Here is a 21,207-nt window from a genome sequence, read left to right as displayed (position 1 = left end):
GTGTTGAGCCATGAGGAACTGAGAAGAAGCTATCTGACTCTTTCTTTTGAGAACTCTGAACCAAAATCCACCATTTAGATTAACATTGCTACCTGGGCCTCCTACTATGCCGGGCTTCAAACAGAGATAAAGAATTGTGTTTAAATTCAGTTGAGTGGTAGTTTCAGCTAATTAAGGTTCTAATATGGTTTGGCAGCTGGAAAAAGTTTGGTAGAACCTTATTTAAAAACAAAATATTTTTTTAGCTAAGTTGTAACTAGTGACTGAAGAAGTTCAATCCATGCTGGACATTTAAAAAAAAAAAACCAAAAATGTGTTCTACATAGGCTAGAGCATGCTCTTTTAGCATGGCCCTTGCACCATTTGGGCCCATCCATAATAACCAATCAAGTTGTGTTAGAAACCAGTTTAGCTGGAACAGTTTAAATATTCCTTAACGGTATACAAGGCCTTTAGTATAGCTTAGTTTACAGTAGAGGTGGTTTGCTTCTAGAGTTGCCTCACTTGGTCCTGCAAAGGATCAGTCTTGCATGTATTTTACTCATTTTGGCTTTCATATATACTGTTTAACTAGGTAAAAGGATGCAAACACCTGTTTAAGGAAAAAGCGAACTAAAACAAAAGGAAGATTCTGAAGCTGGAGGAGGGTAGGATTAGTTGCCTGTTTTTGATCTAAGTGGAAGAGTAGGCAAATATATTCACAGCAACTCTCATTATTCATTCCTCCCCTATCTTTCTTTGTCATTTCTTATAAAAAAAAAATGAGGTCTGTTTGGGCCTCAGCCAGAAATAAAACCCTAGACAGAGTTCACTGTGTCATTTTGCTAGCAGCTAACTTATCCCATCAGGTATTTTCACTTTTTCAGCTGTCACCACTGTCACAGCACTTGGATGGGAGGTAGAACATAGAATCTGTTTGAAGCCCAACCACTAATTGGCCATGGGATAACAGGAAAAAAGACAGTGTGCACCTACTTCATCTCTTGTTTCTTAAACAAAGGCTATATCTTCACTGTAAAAAGGTGTGTTTTTACAGTGAGTAGTCTGTCTTGATGGAATATTCTAGCGGAGACAAGGCACAGGTTGTTTTTACCTCAATGTAGCTACTCAAGATAAAAACCCTAGGTGAAAGGTGTAGGGTTGACCCTGACTAACTACATCGAGATAAAAACTATAATGCCTTGTCTCCACTATGATTTTACATCCAGTTAGCTCTCTTGAGTTTCCCATCTCAGTGTAAAAACACATCCTTTTCTCTGCAGTCAAGACATAAACTAACATAAACACAGTGTTTGTAGGTTTACTAATCTGCATATTGTACAGACTACTAATTCCCCAAGAAATGATTTTTGTGTCCTGAAAGTTTATGTATTATAAATTTGTTGGTCTGAAAAAAGATTATGCATTATCTGCTTGTCTACAATGAAAAGTATTTCTCCTTCATGGCATGTCTAATCTCCATTGGCTGATGAAATGGGATCCCTGAAGTAGCACTCCCTTGATAGTAACATCAAGCACAATGTACTTCCATTTGTCAGTTTTATTGGAGATCTCTGGCTTGTCAGGTTCTGCTTCTCCAGTATTGTTACTGAAGTTATTTTCAAGTCTAGGGATAATTGTGTTTTCACAATTAATACTGTAGAATTTGGTAGAGTCGTGAAGTCTGAGGGCTGTGTAGGTTGCTGAGGTAAAAGAACAGATTGTAACTTGCACTCAGTATTCTGTTCTATATCCTAGTATTTTAGCTGTCTTTTCAGGTAGTGCTGAAGATTTAACACCATACACTCTCTCAATTTTTAAGGTACCAGTGGATCCTAAATTCTGTACAAAGCTATAAAATGTAGACTATATGAAGAGTAATATTTAATAAATGTTTAACTGTATAGAAGGTAAACTGGAAAAATAAGACCCAAGAGAAGGGAGTGAAACAAGAAAAACTGAATAGAAATAAAATCTTAACTAATTTCAGCTAGAGCTGCACTAAGTATAATGTTCTGATTAATGTCTGTATGGCAATTTCAGACTTTTACTTTCTTTGAAAATGTCACAGCAATGAATTTTTTCTATTTTTTTTATATAAGCACTTCATTAGAAGACCCACAGAATTACATATTTTCAGGCTTGTCTAGGTTAGAGGAATTTGTTCCAGTGTAGCAACATTAATATAGTTAACACAGTGCAAATTTCCCTTATCTATACAAGCCATTTATGTCAGTATATCCACTTGTAAAAATAATTATATGTTTTTAAATCTATCCTTGTAACTAGAACAGGGGGCACACCAACTTTTATCTCTCAAATCACTAGTGCCTCATGTTATGTAAAAACTTTACATTAGAGTCTGGCTTTGGATGCTGATTGCTCAAAGCCATATTCAGTCAGATTGTGTAGTAACTCCAAATGTGCATGTTTGAGTTGTCACCACCAAAATAAAAAGTCACCACTGGCCAAATTTTCAGATTTAGGCACCTTCAGTTATGTACCGGAATCCAGGTTGAGACAAATTAAATAAATGGCTTAATTTTCAGAAGTGCTGTGCAGCCACTGTACTCATTTAAATCAGCAGGATTTGATAGGGTTTGAGCATCTCCTAATATCAAGCCATTTACCTAACTTAAGACACCAAAGTTTGAAAATGTTGTCATTTTCTTCAATGGGTGGGAGGAAAAAGATCAATATGGGAAAATTATAGTAAGTACATTTCCCTTGAAGATATGTGAAAATAAGTCTTACAGGCTGTCGCTGAAGGAAGGCTAAGCCTCTAACCTCACTTCCTCCTGTATTTCCCCTCCTCCATCCTTCTGCCCTCAACTGACCAGCTGCACTTTGTGCAAGGTGAAGAGCGCTTCTAGATCTAACTTACTTGAAGCTGAATTTTGAGCTCTAAACAAACTCCCAGTTCACACACCAAATTCAGTCCTCAGGGCAATAAAAATACCAACTTTTGAGCATTCAAAAAACTGGCTGTTTTTCCTGTGTGCATATTTTTGGAGAAATATTAAGGGCAGTAGCCAATGAGAACAGAGGGATTTGCATAACTGGTATGGAGTTATTCAGGAATAACTGTACATACACTACCCTTTCTCTTCAGATTGACTAATGGCGATCAGCTAAGTGAGCTGTAGCTCACGAAAGCTCATGCTCAAATAAATTGGTTAGTCTCTAAGGTGCCACAAGTACTCCTTTTCTTTTAGCTAAAGAACAGGGATTCAGAATTACTGAATAATAACTGAGAAATAAACAATAAAATCTGATTTGCATAATGACTCAGCTAGGGTGACCAGATGTCCTGATTTTATAGGGACAGTTCTGATTTTTGGGGCTTTTTCTTATATAGGCACCTATTATCACCCAACCCCTGTCAATATTTTTCACACTTGCTATCTGGTCACCCTACTCACAGCCATTCAAAATGCAGAAAATAATAAAATTGAGAAATGAGGTTATTGGTACGGATCAGTAACTATACTGCGTCTTTGCCCTGGGATCTTCAGAAACCATTTTTATTTCACTGCTTGTAATTCTTGTTCTCTGAGGCTATGTCTACAGTAGTCTTTTCTCCTCACACTTCCAACTATTGGTACTATTGGTACAGCAACAGTGGGAGCACTAGCAACAATAGAATTCAGGTTTGCTGGTGTTTTAAACATTGTGCCGTTTAGAGAGACTGTAGTTAAAATGCCAGATGTCTTCACTCCTCTCTTACCATTGCTGTCACTGATGGAGTTTCACAAGGGGGAAATTTTAGGCATAATATAGTGTTGACAAGATCAGTGGGTATATATTTACAGTATATCAGCACTCATCCACCTGGCCTTCCTTCTCAGAGATGTGGGCATTTATTGGTCACTGAAATACCCAGATAGTAGGTGAGGTAATTTAACACTTCAGAATTTTGAGGTATGTAATTTCTGACCTGTCACTCCCCACCACCCCGATTAGTTCCACAAAGTGGGTGTCTATTATTACTTTTTACTTTCAAAGAATAGTAATTGCATGTATGTGAATGTTTAAACTCTGAATTTTGAGCTCTTATATAGTATTTCATTGTAATTGCTGCTGCTTGTGGATTTTTTGTTGTTCTCATCACCAGAACCAGTTTATTTTTTCATAAGTAATCTGTTTGGAAAGCTTAGAATGTTTACAACTGCAAAATAATATAGAACTACATTTTTAAAACACAACCACAGAAGATACAATAAAAATGTGACAATTCTAAAAAACTAAAACGCTATTCTTATCTAAGTTGCAAATACCTGAATTGTCTCCTCTAACAGACCTATGACTTATCTTTTAGTTCTGATACCACTAGTCCACAGTTACAGTAGATGGATTCCACTGTGACATAAATAATTAAAGCTCCTTTAGCAACAGTGGTGAAAGGTCTTTTCTTTAAATTATTTATGTAGCATTTTACAGTGCTCTGTATTAAGTATACTGTTGGTTTCTTCAGCTTGAAGCCATGAGGGAAAAGAATCAGTTTTCTCATAAGTGTGTAAAAGGCTAAATGGAATTGTTGGAGGAAAAGGCATTAGCTTGCCTTATCCAGGAAGAAGTTACAAAGGAAAAATGTTCCAAGCTGAGGAAAGAATCTTCACCCAATGTGCTTTGGGCAATTACAGCTGAGTTTGGTATGGATTCAGGAGGATGGTTTTCAGTGAATGGTTTGAAGTATTTGGTTAAGTGGCACAACAGTGGCTCTTATCAGCTTTATCCAGGTAATGTCTTTAATGGTTTTATAGAATGTCTTCATCCTGCAACCCTAGGCAGTTAGTAATTATCAGGAATGTGCTGAGCTGCTCATGATAAAAAAGTTTGTTGTCTGAAATATTTATGTAGATTTTATTAATAGCTGCATACAAATAAATCATCACTGAAATATATTCTAATCTTATTCTTTTGCAAGGTTTAAATGAGAGCTTTCAAAGCCAGATTATTTTTTAACACTTTTTTCAATATTTAATTGATAACAATAATGTGTGTTCTATGAAATAGCAATCTGTTTTGTAAATAAAATAAAATAAAAATAACTCAAAAGGTGTATCATGCTTCTTTTGAAGGATTTAGGTTTGTGTAGAGTAAGTTAGCCAATCTGTCACACATGTACGTAAACAAGAAAATAAAATGAAAGAGACTGCCTGTCCATAGAGTGGCAGATTTCCTCTTCTTAATTTTTATTTTTATTGAAAAATTGGGAAAATTCCTATAGGTATATCATGATGTGTGCTATCTTTTCAGCCATAAAGAGAATTAATTTGCTAGATGTTTTATAGATAGATTTCTGTTTCTCCCCTTAGACAATAGCATGTTTTAGTATCGGCATGGTGGTGCAGCTGCTTACATGTTGTACATTTACTAAGGTTAATATACTTCTGTGTTTTGAATCATCTATTCAGATTTGAGTATAGAAAACCAAAGTGGCAAATTGAACAAGACTTGAAAAAAAAAATTTTTGTCCATAGTATGTATTCATAGAATCCTACAATATCAGGGTTGGAAGGGACCTCAGGAGGTCATCTAGTCCCACCCCCTGCTCAAAGCAGGACCTAATCCCCAACTAAATAATCCCAGACAAGGCTTTGTCAAGCCTGACATTGAAAACCTCTAAAGAAGGAGATTCCACCACCTCCCTAGGTAACCCATTCCAGTGCTTCACCACGCTCATAGTGAAATTTTTTTTCCTAACATCCAACCTAAACCTTCCCCTCTGCAACTTGAGACCCTTACTCCTTGTTCTGTCATCTGCTACCACTGAGAACAATCTAGATCCATCCTCTTTGGAACCCCCTTTCAGGTAGTTGAAAGCAGCTGTCAAATCCCCCCTCATTCTTCTCTTCTGCAGACTAAACAATCCTAGTTCCCTCAGCCTCTCCTCATAAGTCATGTGCTCCAGCCCCCTAATAATTTTTGTTGCCCTCCGCTGGACTTCTTCCAATTTTTCCACATCCTTCTTGTAGTGTGGGGCCCAAAACTGGATGCAGTACTCCAGATGAGGTCGGTCCTGGGGCCGGTTTTGTTCAATATCTTCATAAATGATCTGGAGGATGGTGTGGATTGCACTCTCAGCAAATTTGCGGATGATACTAAACTGGGAGGAGTGGTAGATATGCTGGAGGGCAGGGATAGGATACAGAGGGACCTAGACAAATTGGAGGATTGGGCCAAAAGAAATCTGATGAGGTTCAATAAGGATAAGTGCAGAGTCCTGCACTTAGGACAGAAGAACCCAATGCACAGCTACAGACTAGGGACCGAATGGCTAGGCAGCAGTTCTGCGGAAAAGGACCTAGGGGTGACAGTGGACGAGAAGCTGGATATGAGTCAGCAGTGTGCCCTTGTTGCCAAGAAGGCCAATGGCATTTTGGGATGTATAAGTAGGGGCATAGCGAGCAGATCGAGGGATGTGATGGTCCCCCTCTATTCGACATTGGTGAGGCCTCATCTGGAGTACTGTGTCCAGTTTTGGGCCCCACACTACAAGAAGAATGTGGATAAATTGGAGAGAGTCCAGCGAAGGGCAACAAAAATGATTAGGGGTCTGGAACACATGAGTTATCAGGAGAGGCTGAGGGAACTGGGATTGTTTAGTCTGCAGAAGAGAAGAATGAGGGGGGATTTGATAGCTGCTTTCAACTACCTGAGAGGTAGTTCCAGAGAGGATGGTTCTAGACTATTCTCAGTGGTGGAAGAGGACAGGACAAGGAGTAATGGTCTCAAGTTGCAGTGGGGGAGGTTTAGGTTGGATATTAGGAAAAACTTTTTCACTAGGAGGGTGGTGAAACACTGGAATGCGTTGCCTAGGGAGATGGTGGAATCTCCTTCCTTAGAAGTTTTTAAGGTCAGGCTTGACAAAGCCGTCTGCTGGGATGATTTAATTGAGGATGGGTCCTGCTTTTGAGCAGGGGGTTGGACTAGATGACCTCCTGAGGTCCCTTCCAACCCTCATATTCTATGATTCTATGAGGCCTCACCAATGTCAAATAGAGGGGAACAATCACATCCCTCGATCTGCTGGCAGTGCCCCTACTTACACAGCCCAAAATGCCATTAGCCTTCTCGACAACAAGGGCAAACTGTTGACTCATATCCAGCTTCTCATCCACTGTAACCCTTTTCTGCAGAACTGCTGCCTAGCCATTTGGTCCCTAGTTTGTAGCGGTGCATGGGATTCTTCTGTCCTAAGTGCAGGACTCTGCACTTGTCCTTGTTGAACCTCATCAGATTTCTTTTGGCCCAATCCTCTAATTTGTCTAGGTCCCTCTTTATCCTATCCCTACCCTCCAGCGTATCTACCACTCCTCCCAGTTTAGTGTCATCTGCAGACTTGCTGAGGGTGCAGTCCACGCCATCCTCCAGATCATTAACGAAGATATTGAACAAAACTGTCCCCAGGACCGACGGTTGGAGCATTCCACTTGATACCGGCTGCCAACTAGAAATGGAGCCATTGATCGCCACCCATAGAGCCCAATGATCTAGCCAGCTTTCTATCCACTTTATAGTCCATTCATCCAGCCCATACTTCTTTAACATGATGGCAAGAATACTGTGGGAGAGCGTGTCAAAAGCTTTGCTAAAGTCAAGGAACAACACGTCGACTACTTTCCCCTCACCCACAGAGCCAGTTATCTCGTCATAGAAGGCAATTAGATTAGTCAGGCATGACTTGCCCTTGGTGAATCCATGCTGACTCTTCCTGATCACTTTCCTCTCCTCTAAGTGCTTCAGAATTGATTCCTTGAGGACCTGCTCCATGATTTTTCCAGGGACCAAGGTAAGGCTGACTGGCCTGTAGTTCCCTGGATTCTCCTCCTTCCCCTTTTTAAAGATGGACACTACATTAGCCTTTTTCCAGTCTTCCGGGACTTCCCCCGATCGCCAGGAGTTTTCAAAGATAATGGCTAATGGCTCTGCAATCACATCCGCCAACTCCTTTAGCACCCTCAGATGCAGTGCATCTGGTCCCATGGACTTGTGCTCGTCCAGCTTTTCTAAATAGTCCTGAACCACTCCTTTCTTTACAGAGGGCTGGTCACCTCCTCCCCATGCTGTGCTGCCCAGTGCAGCAGTCTGGGAGCTGACCTTATTCGTGAAGACAGAGGCAAAAAAAGCATTGAGTACATCAGCTTTTTCATCTGTCACTAGGTTGCCTCCGTCATTCAGTAAAGGGCTCACATTTTCTGCTAGCTGCAACTCCAAGTGTGATTTGGCCTTCCTGATTTGCCTCCTGCATGCCTAAGCAATATTTTTATACTCCTCCCTGGTCATTTGTCCAATCTTCCACTTCTTGTAAGCTTCTTTTTTGTGTATAAGATCAGCAAGGATTTCACTGTTAAGCCAAGCTGGTCGCCTGCCATATTTACTATTCTTTCTACACATCGGGATGGTTTGTTCCTGCAACCTCAGTAAGGATCTTTAAAATACAGCCAGCTCTCCTGGACTGCTTTCTCCCTCATGTTATTCTTCCAGGGGATCCTGCCTATCAGTTCCCTGAGGGAGTCAAAGTCTGCTTTTCTGAAGTCCAGGGTCCGTATTCTGCTGCTGTCCTTTCTTCCTTGTGTCAGGATCCTGAACTCAACCATCTCATGGTCTCTGCCTCCCAGGTTCCCATCCACTTTTGCTTCCCTTACTAATTCTTCCCGGTTTGTGAGCAGCAGGTCAAGAAGAGCTCTGCCCCTTGTTGGTTCCTCCAGCACTTGCACCAGGAAATTGTCCCCTACAGTTTCCAAAAACTTCCTGGATTGTGTGTGCACCGCTGTATTGCTCTCCCATCAGATATCAGGGTGATTGAAGTCTCCCATGAGAACCAGGGCCTGCGATCTCGTAACTTCTGTTAGTTGCCAGAAGAAAGCCTCATCCACCTCATCCCCCTGGTCTGGTGGTCTATAGCAGACTCCCATACCACGACATCACCCTTGTTGCTCACATGTCTAAACTTAATCCAGAGACTCTCAGGTTTTTCTGCAGTTTCATACCGGAGCTCTGACCAGTCATACTGCCTTTTCTGCCCTGCCTGTCCTTCCTGAACAGTTTATATCCATCCATGACAGTACTCCAATCATGTGACTTATCCCACCAAGTCTCTGTTATTCCAATCACATCATAATTCCTTTACTGTGCCAGGACTTCCAGGTTTCCCAGGCTTCTTGCATTTGTGTACAGGCACTTGAGATAATTTGCCGATCGTCCCTCTTTCTCAGTATGAGGCAGGAGTCCTCCCCTCGTGCGCTCTCCTGCTTGTGCTTCCTCCCGGTATCCCACTTCCCCACTTACCTCAGGGCTTTGGTCTCCTTCCCCTGGTGAATCTAGTTTAAAGCCCTCCTCACTAGGTTAGCCAGCCTGCTTGCGAAGATGCTCTTCCCTCTCTTCGTTAGGTTGAGCCTGTCTCTGCCTAGCACTCCTCCTTCTTGGAACACCATCCCATGGTCAAAGAATCCAAAGCCTTCTCTCTGACACCACGTGCGTAGCCATTTGTTGACTTCCACAATTCGACGGTCTCTAACCGGGCCTTTTCCTTCCACAGGGAGGCACCACTTGCGCCTCAAACTCCTTTATCCCTATTCCCAGAGCCATGTAGTCTGCAGTGATCCACTCAAGGTCATTCTTGGCAGTATCATTGGTGCCCACTCAGTTAAAGAATAAAAGAAAAAAATTTATTGTTTGTTGGAAGAAAATGAGGCACAAAACTACAATTGCTCCTTGACAGATGGTAGCAGTGGTCCTAGAATAGGATGAAATAAAATGCAGTGTAAAAATGTCCTGGAGCATACTGACTCATGGACAAAGAAGGCTGAGAGGAGTCAATGTGAATAGTCATTTCATAGCATATTTGAATGTCATAAGTCTGTATAGATGTCTGTGAGGGGCTGGAGGAAAATAACCGTTTTTAAGAAATTTTGGGACAAAGGCAAAGAGTAACTTTGATCACTCAAGCCTACTATTTTTTTTTTCAGAGAAGTGTCCCAAAGGATTCCTAGATGCAACAAACTGTTAATCTTTGGTTTCAACCAGAAAAGCCAAAGTGAGCCAGATGCTAGCCCTTATGGAGATAAAAGCATGATGTGGGTGTCACCATTCTGGGGGCACTTAGGACTGAGAATCACCTTGTTACCCTCTGCCTCCAGCCTGAGAGAGTATTGCCTGTGTCTGGTTTGGTGTCTGCTCCCCAAGGCCACCAGTCTTTCAGGAAATCAAGCAGTCTCCTCAGGGCTATGTCAGCCCTTCCTTCACCTTGCAGGTTGACAATATATTCACCCCAGGTCATGAGGCACTTTGAATCATTCCCCTGTGATCCTCTGCCCCAAAAGAACAATGTGCCCCACTTTACTGGTTTTAAATAACATGAGATTGGTCATACTGTGTCAGACCAATGGTCCATTTAGCCCAGTTTCCCGCCTTCTGACAGTATCTGGTACCAGATGCTTCTGAGGGAATGAACAGAACAGGGCAATTTATCAAGTGATCATCCACTCCCTGTCGTCCACTCCCACCTTCTGAGAGTTGGAGGCTTAGGGCAGGGGTTCTCACAACCAATTTTTTGATGGCCTTAGAGTGCGGCCACCAACTCTTACTGATGGTCTCACTGACACTGTTTCCTAAAATACTTAATTAACTTTAGGAAAAACAATTAAATATGCACAGATACACATGCAAATCATTGTAACGTATATTTGTAGGTTTTTTTTTGGCAGACTCAATAACAAAAATAATGCTGCCTCCCACTTGGGGAATGATATTTGTATATTTGTTAATATCACAGCACACTTAGTAGCTTCCTGGAAGGCTATGAAAAGTGATACTTGTATGTTTGTTAATCTCATTTATCACTTTTCACAGATGGCTAGTAAGTCTGCTGTGAAAAGTGGATACTTGCATGTTTGTTAATATCACTTTTCTCAGCAAGCCCCAGGACCCATTAAGCCCTGGATGGGGCGGGGTAGGCCACAAGGGGAGGCAGCAGGGGCCAGAGTCCGCGTGGGATGGATGCGGGGTGTGGGAGGCAGCGGGAGCCAGTGAGGATGGGTGATGAGTCCCACCGTTGCGTGTCCAGAGCCAGTGCCTGTTGTCTGCTGCCATGCGGCTAGGGCCATAGTTCAGTGCCCGCGGCCAGAGCCCAGAGCTGGGGCCAGGAACTGTGTGTTTGGCGCTCATTGACGTGCAGCCGGAGCTGTGGGTCAGCGCCTGGGACCAGTGCCTGCTGCCGCAGGGCCAGAGCCCGCCCGGAGCTGGGTGCCGGAACCCGGGGCTGCGTGCCTGGAGCCAGGAGTCATTGCCCACTGCTGTGTGACTGGAGCCAGCGCTTGCTGCTGCTCAGCCTGGGCCAGGGGTTGGCACCCGGGGCTGGCTCCTGTCACCATGTGGCCAGAGCCCAGGAACAGAGCCATGGGTCAGTGCCTGCTGCTGTGAAGCTAGGGCAGGGGATCAGCACTGGTGCTGTGCGGCTGGAGCCTGGGGCCAGCACCTGCCAACACACGGCTGGAACTGGGGTCCAGAGGCCAACTGAAGCTCGATGGCCAGAGCCAGGTGTCAGCACCTGTGGCTCCGTGGCCAGAGCCAGGGATTGATGCCCAAAGCCCCATGGTGGAGCCCGCTCCCGTGCAGCTGGGGCTGGAGGTCATCAGTGCCTGGGGCCAGCACCTGCCACTGCATGGCAGGAGCTTGGGACTGTAGCTAAGGGCCAGTGTTTGCTGCCACACAGCTGGAGGCCAGGGCTGTGTGGCTGGAGCCAGAGGGGTCAGTACTCACTGCCCTGTGATTGGAGACCAGGGCTGCATGGCCAGGCTCCTGATGTCCCGTTGCTGGAACCTGCTGACCAAACCCTCTCCCCACAAGGTGGGTCAAGAACTCGCCTTACTCCTGCAGAGTTGTGCCTCACCTCTCTCCAGAGGTGGTGTAGGGCGGCATATCCAGGAGCAAAAAGGAGTGGGTGGGAGGGGCCGATGCTTTGCTTCTGACCTCCAACCCCACCATCGTCCACTAGGCTGTTGTGGCCACACGAAAACCCCTGGGTGGCTGCATTTGAGAAACGTTGGCTTAGGGACATCCAAAGCATGGGGTTGCATCGCTGACCATCTTGGCTAATAGCCATAGATGGATCTATCCTCCATGAACTTATCTAATTCTTTTTTTAATCCAGTTATATTTTGGTCTTTGCAACATCCCATAATAATGAGTTCCAGAGGTCATCTATGTGTTGTGTGAAGAAGGACTTCCTTGTGTTTGTTTTAAACCTCCTGACTATTAATGTAATTGGATGACCCCTGGTTTGTGTGTATGTAAAGGGGTAAATAATGTTTCCTTATTCACTTTCTTTACATTCATGATTTTATAGGCCTCTGTCATATCCCCCCTTAGTTGTCTCTTTTCTACGCTCAACAGTCCCAGTCTTTTTAATATCTTCTTCTATGGAAGCTCTTCCAAACCCCTAATCTTTTTTGTTGCCCTTCTCTGTACTTTTTCCAATTCTAATATATATTTTTTGGGATGGGGCAACCAGAGCTGCACACAATATTCAAGGTGTGGGCGTACCATAGATTAATATAGAGACATTATGATATTTTTCTGTATTATCTATCCCTTTTCTAATGATTCCGAATATTCTGGTACCTTTTTTGGCTGCTGCACACTGAGAAGTTGTTTTCAGAAATGTAGCCACAATGACTCCAAGATCTCATGCTTGAGTGATAACAGTTAATTTAGACCCCATTATTTAGTATTATAGTTGGGATTATGTTTTTCAGTGTGCATTACTTTGCTTTTATCAACATTGAATTTCAGCTGCTATTTTCTTGCCCAGTCACACAGTTTTGTGAGATCCCTTTGTAACTCTTTGCAGTCTGCTTTGGACTTAACTGTCTTGAATAATTTAGCATTGTCCTCAAACTTTGCCACCCCACTGTTTATCTCTTTTTTCAGATCATTTATGATCATGTTGAACAGTGCTGGTCCCAGTCAGATACTGGGGGATCCTGCTATTTATTGCTCTCTATTGTGAAAACTGACCATTTATTCCTACCCTTTGTTACCTATATTTTAATCAGTTACTGATCCATGAGAGGACTTTCCCTCTTATCACATGACTGTCTGCTTTGCTTAAGAGCCTTTGGTGAGGAGCTTTGTCAAAGTCTTTCTGAAAATCCACGTAAACAATATCCACTATCACCCTTGTTCACGTGTTTGTTGATCCCCCTCAACGAATTCTGATCGATTGGTGAGGCATGATTTCCCTTTACTAAAGCCGTGTTGAATCTTCCCCCCCAACTTATTGTGTTCATCTATGTGTCTGATAATTCTGTTCTTTACTGTAGTTTAAACCAATTTGCCTGGTACTGAAATTAGGCTTACTAGCCTGTAATTGCCAAGGTGGCCTCTGGAGCCTTTTTTAAAAATTGGTGTTACAATAGCTATCTGCCAGTGATCTGGTACAGCGATTGATTTAAGCAATAGGTTATATAACTTGGTTATATAACACAGCAGTTTCATATAGAAGTTCCTTCAGAATGTTTGGGTGAATACCATCTGGTTCTGGTGACTTATTACTGTTTAATTTATCAATTTGTTCCCAAACCTCCTCAACTGACACTTCAATTTGGGATAGTTCCTCAGATGTGTCTCCTAAAAGGAATGGCTCATGTATGTGACTCTTCCCCACATCCTCTGCAGTGAAGATGGATGCAAAGAATTAATTTAGCTTCTCTGCAACAGCCATGTCTTCCTTGAGTGCTTCTTTAGCAGTTTGATTGTCCACTGGCGCACTGACTGGCAGCCTTCGTGCTTCTGATGTACTTTAAAAAATCTTAAACCACCTTAAATCACCTCTCTTGTAAACCACACAGCACTTGTGAGCACTTATAATTAAACAAATGTAGGTTTATTTAAGAAATAATTATGATTTAGTTATAAACAAGAGAGTTTATAAACAAATGATTGCAATGCAAAACAAAACCATAAAACATGAACCCGGTCCTTTCTTACCTAGTAAAGTAGGTTCCCCGCCTCCCCAAAGTTCAGTCTGTTGCAGAGCTGGCTGGCTTCATAGAACCAGGAACCAATTTTTCATGAGAACTCAAGATGTCTCCTGAATGAAAGGATTCAGAGGATTTCCCCCTCCTCTCTGTTATATTGAAACGGTCTTTGGTTTCTATTCATAGACGGGTGAAACTCCTGCCTCGTTGTAATGTTCCTTTTCTACATTTTAAGAGGTTTTGATTGTTTACAATTGTCTCTGATGGTTTTCCATGAAAGTCTTGGGATTGAGCAAGGCTAAACAACTGAGTCTTTGTATTTCAGGACAGGGTGACATCACTGAGACATATTAACCCCATGTGTTTAATTTCCCCCTGAAGTCCATAAAGCACGCTTTCAGTATAAATACATTAGTCTTTAAATTTACCTGTACATACATCTCACAATGTTTATGACTTTTAACAAGTTATAAGCTTTCTGTTGACACCTTACATGTGACTCTTTATGGATAAATATCCGGTAAGACATTTGTTTGGTATAGTGAGTTTGTCATGTCTGAGGTGAGAATTGTTTGCAAAGATTAGGGGACTCTTTGCCAAGGAACCTTTGTGTCACAGTGGGGTATTTGGGGAGGGAATTTGAAGGATGAATCTGACTGAGTAATAGTGTGTGCAGAGGTGAAACTAAGCCGGTACGCCCTGGTACGGCATACCGGCAAGAGCCAGTGCGCCGTACTGGTACCAGCTTTCACAGATGTCAATTTAAAGCCCCGGGGTAGCGGCAGCGGGGCTCCGGCGGGGATTTAAAGGGCCCCGAAGCTCCAGCTGCCGCTGCTGCTACTGCCCCAACCCTTTAAATTCCCGCTTGAGCCCTGCTGCCCGAGCCCTGGGGTAGCGGCGGCAGAGCTCCGGAGTTCCAGCCGCTGCTACCACCCCAGCCCTTTAAATCTCCACCAGAGCCCTGCTGCCGAAGCCCTGGATGAGTGGTGGTGGGGCTCCGGCAGTGATTTAAAGGGCTGGGGTGGTAGTAGCAGCTAGAGCCCCGGGGCCCTTTAAGCGCCCACCGGAGCCCTGCCACCGCTACCCCAGGGCTTGGGCAGCAGGGCTCAGGCAGGGATTTAAAGGGCTCGGGCCTCCGGCAGCTGCTACCACAGCGGAGCCCCAGGCCCTTTAAAGCTCTGCCAGAGCCCCAGAGTAGCGATGGCAGCCAGGAGCCCCCAGGGCTCCTCAGTGATTTAAAGGGCCTGGGGCTCCGCTGCGGTAGTGGCAGCTGGAGCCCTGGACCCTTTAAATTGCCCCCGAGTCCCGGGGCTCCCAGCCGCCTCTGCAGCTGGTAGCTCAGGGGTGATTTAAAGGGCCCGGGGCTCCCAGCCTCCACTACCACAGCTGGGGCCCCGGGCCCTTTAAATCAAGATTTAAAGGGCCTGGGGATTTAAGGCCCTGCCTCTTCTGGTTGAGGCGACACCCCCTGCTCAGGACTCCGGCGTACCAGTAAGTCCTTTAATTTACTTTCACCCCTGAGTGTGTGTAATTAGATGTGACTAGCCAAGAGGATTGTGTATACAAAGTGGAAATGGAGTCCTTGGAGGCAGTAGTTAGGTATAACAAAGAACCAGCAGCACTTGCAGGGACTGGAATAAAATGAGGAATTCTGAAGGCCCTCCCAAAACTGTTTTGAGAGGGACTGTGAGTATTGCTTTCAGAAACCATTTGGGGATAGGTAAGGGGGCAGGAATTCAGACTGAGAAGCCACAAGAGAACTAGTGGAGACCGTGTACAACAGAATGTTTATTTTCTGCACTGAGCAGACAAATCTCAGATTTTTCTGTCTAGCTGACTCTCACATTTGCCATCTGCACAGCTCCATCAGAGGTTTGTGCAAAGCAAAGTAATTTTAATTTGTAAATTCACACCTACTCTACTCTGAAATTACCTTAATCCCAGTCATTGAAACAGATTGCAGAAAGTAAAATAAATAGAGGCATTTATTAATACTTCTGGGAAAAAAATCTTGTCCCATGTTTTCAGATTAACTGAAACCATTGCAGAAATCTGTGCAGATTTTGGAAGGACACTGACTGAGCATGTGTTTGGGATTAGAAAGGATCTTTCAGGTGAATTGTTTTGGAATAGTTATTCATATTAATAGTTAAAAAATTCCCTTTCTGAAATAATCTGAATTGGTTTAATAAAATCTGTAAATATTTACAATTCTGGGACTATTTTAAGATGGTTCTTGTGGCCCAACTCCCAGCTCCTATTGGCTGGGAACTGTGGCCAATGGGAGCTGCGGGGTCGGTGCCTGCAGGTGGAGGCAGCACATGGAACTAGCAGCTGAGGGAGGGAAGTTCCTGTTACTTTTCTGGGAGCCCCGTATCCCCCGGTAAGCACTGCCCCGCACCCTAGCCCTGAGCGCCCCCCCCCAAAAAAACCTCTTGCTGCTAGGGGTAAGGGGGGCCCAAGACTGCCCCAGCAGCAGCCAGTGTGACTGGCCCAGGGGCTGCCTGAGCTGCTCAGGCGGCTCCCAAGCCAGCTGCACTAGGCTGCTGCAGAAGTCACCAAGGTCACGGAAAGTCATGGAATCCATGACAAACATAGAGCCTTATTATTAAGACAAAAAAATTCATATTGCCTCTACATAAATCCATGGTACGCCCACTTCTGGAATACTGTGTGCAGATCTGGTCACCCCATCTCAAAAAAGGAATTAGAAAATATTCAGAAAAGGGCAACAAAAATTATTAGGGGTATGGAACGGCTTCTGTATGAGGAGAGATGAATAAGACTGGGACTTTTCAGGTTGGAAAAGAGACGACTAAGGCGGGATATGATTGAGGTCTTTTAAACCATGACTGGTGTGGAGAAAGTAAATAAGGAAGTGTTATTTACTCCTCATAACACAAGAACTAGGGGTCACCAAATGAAATTAATAGGCAGCAGGTTTCAAACAAACAAAAGGAAGTATTTCTTCACACAACACAGAGTCAACGCTTTGCCAGAGGACATTGTGAAGGCCAAGACTATAACATGGTTCAAAAAAGAACTAGATAAATTCATGGAGGATAGGTGCATCAATGGCTATTAGCCAGGATGGGTAGGGATGGTGTCCCTAGCTTTGGTTTGCCAGAAGCTGGGAATGAGCGACAGGGAATGGACCACTCAAGGATTACCTGTTCTGTTCATTCGCTCTAGGGCACCTGGCATTGGCCACTGTCAGAAGACAGGATACTGGGCTAGATGGACCTTTGGTCTGACCCAGGATGGCCATTCTTATGTTCTGTTTCACGCTTCAATCAACCACCACTCAAGGCCTACCTGGAACAAAGCACTCCCTGTTCACACTTTTCAAACAAACAAACATGTAGTCAAGCAGTCCCTGCAACAAGCACCAGTCACACACTAGTCAAACAGATGGTCACAGCAGAAACACTCAGATACCTATCCCATTAACTCAAAACACAGCCCCCCCAATGCAGCACCTACCTCAAGAGCACTCTTCTCGGATAGCTTCAAGGCAAACTCCCTCTGTTTGCTTCCCCTCTGTTCATTCCTCTTTCTTGAGTGATAACTGCTAATTTAGACCACATCATTTTGTATGTAGAGTTGGGATTATGTTTTCCAATGTGCATTACTTTGCATTTGTCAACACTGAATTTCATCTGTCATTTTGTTGCCCAGTTACTCAGTTTTGTGAGGTCCCTTTGTAACTCTTTGTAGTCTGCTTTGGCTCTATCTTGAGTAATTTAGTATCATTTGCAAACTTTGCCACCTCACACTTCACTGCCTTTTCCAGATGATTTAGGAATATATTGAACACCACAGATTCCAGTACAGAACCTTGCGGGACCCCGCTATTTACCTCTCTCCATTTTGAAAACTGACCCTTTATGCCTACTCTTTGTTTCCTATCTTTTAACCAGTCATTGATCCATGAGAGAACCTTCCCTCTTATCCCATGACTGTCTACTTTGCTTAACAGCCTTTGGTGGTCTTGTCAGTCTTTCTGAAAGTCCACGTACACTATATCCACTGGACCACCCTTGTTAACATGCTTGTTGGCCCCCTCAAAGAATTCTAATAGATTGGTGAGGAGACATTTCCCTTTGCAAATGGCGTGTTGACTCTTCCCAAACATATCGTGTTCATCTATATGTCTTACAATTCTGTTCTTTAGTATAGTTTCATCCAGTATGTCTGGTCCTGAAGTTAGGCTAACTGACCTGTAATTGCTAGGATTGCCTCTGGAGTTTTTTTTTTTTTTTTTTTTTAAATGGCATTACATTAGCTACTCTCCAGTCATCTGTTACAGAGATTGATTTAAGTGATAGGTTATATACCAATTAGTTGTTCTGCAATGTCATATTTGAGTTCCTTCAGAACTCTTGAATGAATATTGTGACGGGATCCCTGGGGCACAGCCTGGGACCGTGGAACTGCTGTGCCCCCTTAACTCTCCAACCTGGACTGTCTCTCACATTGCTTTGCTGGTGACAAGCAGCAAGCTGTTGTCACTCAGCACAACCGAATGTGGAGTCCCACACTGAGCTAGATTGCATGAATGCTCCCAGAGCCACTCATGAATCACACAGAGAAGGGCACCAGCCAAATCCCCCCCTGCTCCTGGCCTTGTACCTCAGGAATATACCGTCTTGGACTGCTCTAGATGAGCAGTGCAAATTTATTAATTGGTTCACCACTTCATCAATGGAAAGTAGATTCTCTGAGCAGATTTACCAAACACTTCAGGCAAACTCACTGGTAAAGATAAACAGTTAAACAAGTTTATTGATTACAAAAGATAGATTTTAAGTGATTATAAGTGATGGGCAAAAAGTCAGAGTTAGTTACCAAAAGAAAATAAAATGTAAGCATGCAGTCTAAACTCTCAACCCTATTAGACTGGGTAAGATCTAGATTAAGAATTTTTTCTCTTCCCACTGGATATTACAGTCCTTTATATATAGGTTTGATCCTTAAACCTGGACCAGTCTCCTCTGTTGGAGTTTTCAGTCTTCTGAGTGTCCTTGTTGCTTGCAGCATAGGTGGGGCAGGAGAAAGGCAAAGCAGTGGGCCTCTGTGTTCTGTTTTATACCCTTAGTCCATGTGCTTGGAGAATGAAAATCCAGACATGTTTGTTGGGCATTGCTGGGTCACCAGACAAGGTTGAGCAATTCCCCTGGTGTGGCCTTGTGCAGGTGAGTCATTGAATTGTAACTCCTTTGCTGGACAGCAGCTGTTGATGGTTGTTTAGCACCCACCCGGGGGCGTTGGTTACCTCTTCCCTTGTCATTGTCTCTGGAGAGCTAGTATCTTGGCACTTCCCACAGCATATTTTAGTGAAAACCACACAATTCTTATAATTTCATATGCATTGATGATATACATATTTAGCTAGAACAATAGCTTTCAGCAGGTCATAACCTTTCCCCTGATACCTTATATGGCATTCTTTATATGCAATATCACAGTTATATAGAAATGAGGAATTTGGGGGTTACAGGGTGCTCCCCTGAGGTATAGAATGTCACAAATACCATCTGGTCCTCTTGACTTATTACTATTTAATTTATCAATTTGTTCTGAAGCCTCCTCTACTGAAACCTCAATCTGGGACAGTTCCTTAGATTTGTGTCCTAAAAAGAAAGGCTCAGGCGTGGGAATCTCCACCACATCCTCTGTAGTGAAGACGGATGCAAATAACTCATTTAGCTTCTCCTCAATGGCCATATTTTCCTTGAGTGCTCCTTTAGCACCTCAATTGTTTGGTGGTGCCACTGACTGTTGGACAGGTTTCATGCTTCTAATGTACTTTTAAAAAAGTTGGTTAGTTTATGTGTCTTTTGCTAGTTGTTCTTCAAGTTCTTTCTTGGAGTGCCTTATTATATACTCCTGTGGGGAATTCTGCACCAAAAAATTAAAAATTCTGTGCACAATATTTTAAAATTCTCCAAAATTCTGCATATTTTATTTGTCAAAATAGCACAATATAATCACTCGTTTCAATTATTTTGATAATTTATTGCAAAATACTTGTCAACAAGTATGTCAATACAGACAACAGCAAAAAAGATTCCCCTAGGAGTAGAGAGTTAAAGAAACCCTTACAACAACCCAGTTCCAGTTGCAGGGTGTTGGAGGGAGCTGTGTGTGGCCCCCAGAGCCCAGACACCTGAACTCCCATCCCTCCAGAGCCAAGCCATGGGGCACTTCCTACCCTCCTGCAGACCCTAGCCATGGGACACCCCCCAGACACCAGCACACCCCTGCCCCGCAGAGCCAAGCCATGGGGCAGACACCAGCCCACCCTTCCCACAGCCTCCAGACACCAGCTCCCCCCAACACAGCCCAGACACCAGCATCCCTAGAGCCTTTACTCCCCCCAACTTCTTTACTGTTCCACCAGGGGACATGGTGTGGTGTGGCCCTGCCCTTCCTCACCCTGTGCCAGAGCTGGCTGGATCTCCCAGGCCCTCTCTCATCTGGGGAAGAATGAGGATCAAAGAGTGTGTAGCCTCCAGCCTAGCTAGGCTGGGCACTCCATTCACTGCGAGCTGGGCTCTGCAGAGTTCAGCGGCCCCTAGTGGTGGCCGGAAATTCTGCGGGGAAAACAGGGAATTCTGCAAAATTCTGTATTCCGCAATGGCGCAGAATTGCCCCAGGAGTAATATACTTTTACCCTTGACTTATCAAAGTTTATGCTCCTTTTTCTTTTCATCACTGGGATTTGACTACAGATTTTCAAAGGATGTGGTTTTGCCTCTGCCTCTTTTACTCTGCTGTTTAGCGATGGTGGCATTTTTTGGTCCTTCTAGGGGTTTTTTTATTTGGGGTATACATTTATTGTGAACCTCTGTTTTGGTGTTTTTAAATAGTCCCCGTACAGCCATTTGACCTTTCAGCTGTTCCTTTTAATTTCCGTTTAACTACCTTCTTCATTTTGTTTAGTTCCCCTTTTTGATATTAAATGCTACTGTGTTTGGTTTCTTTGGCATTTTCCCCCCTTCAGTGATGTTAAATTTAATTACATTATGTTTGCTCTTCCTGAGCAGTTCAGATGTATTCACCACTTGGACTAGATCCTGTGCTCCACTTAGGACTAAATCAAGAATTGCCTCTCCAGGATAAGATGCTCCAAGAAGCAGTCATTTATGGTGTCTAGAAGTTTTATCTCTACGTCCTGAGGTGATATTACCCAGTCAACATGACGATAGTTGAAATTCCCTTTTATTATTGCATTTTCTGT

At 43.5% G+C, this 21,207-nt stretch overlaps 1 protein-coding gene across 8 annotated transcripts in view; it reads left to right on the top strand.

Annotated features, from left to right (window-relative positions):
- Nucleotides 1-21,207, top strand: part of RGS12 (regulator of G protein signaling 12) — a 181,772-nt gene that overhangs the window by 93,628 nt on the left and 66,937 nt on the right. The gene's annotated exons all lie outside the window — the stretch shown is intronic.

The sequence above is a fragment of the Lepidochelys kempii genome, chromosome 4 (genome assembly GCF_965140265.1).
Source record: "Lepidochelys kempii isolate rLepKem1 chromosome 4, rLepKem1.hap2, whole genome shotgun sequence".
In the NCBI taxonomy this organism is placed as follows: Eukaryota; Metazoa; Chordata; order Testudines; family Cheloniidae; genus Lepidochelys; species Lepidochelys kempii.
This window is presented reverse-complemented; position numbering and strand designations above follow the sequence as displayed.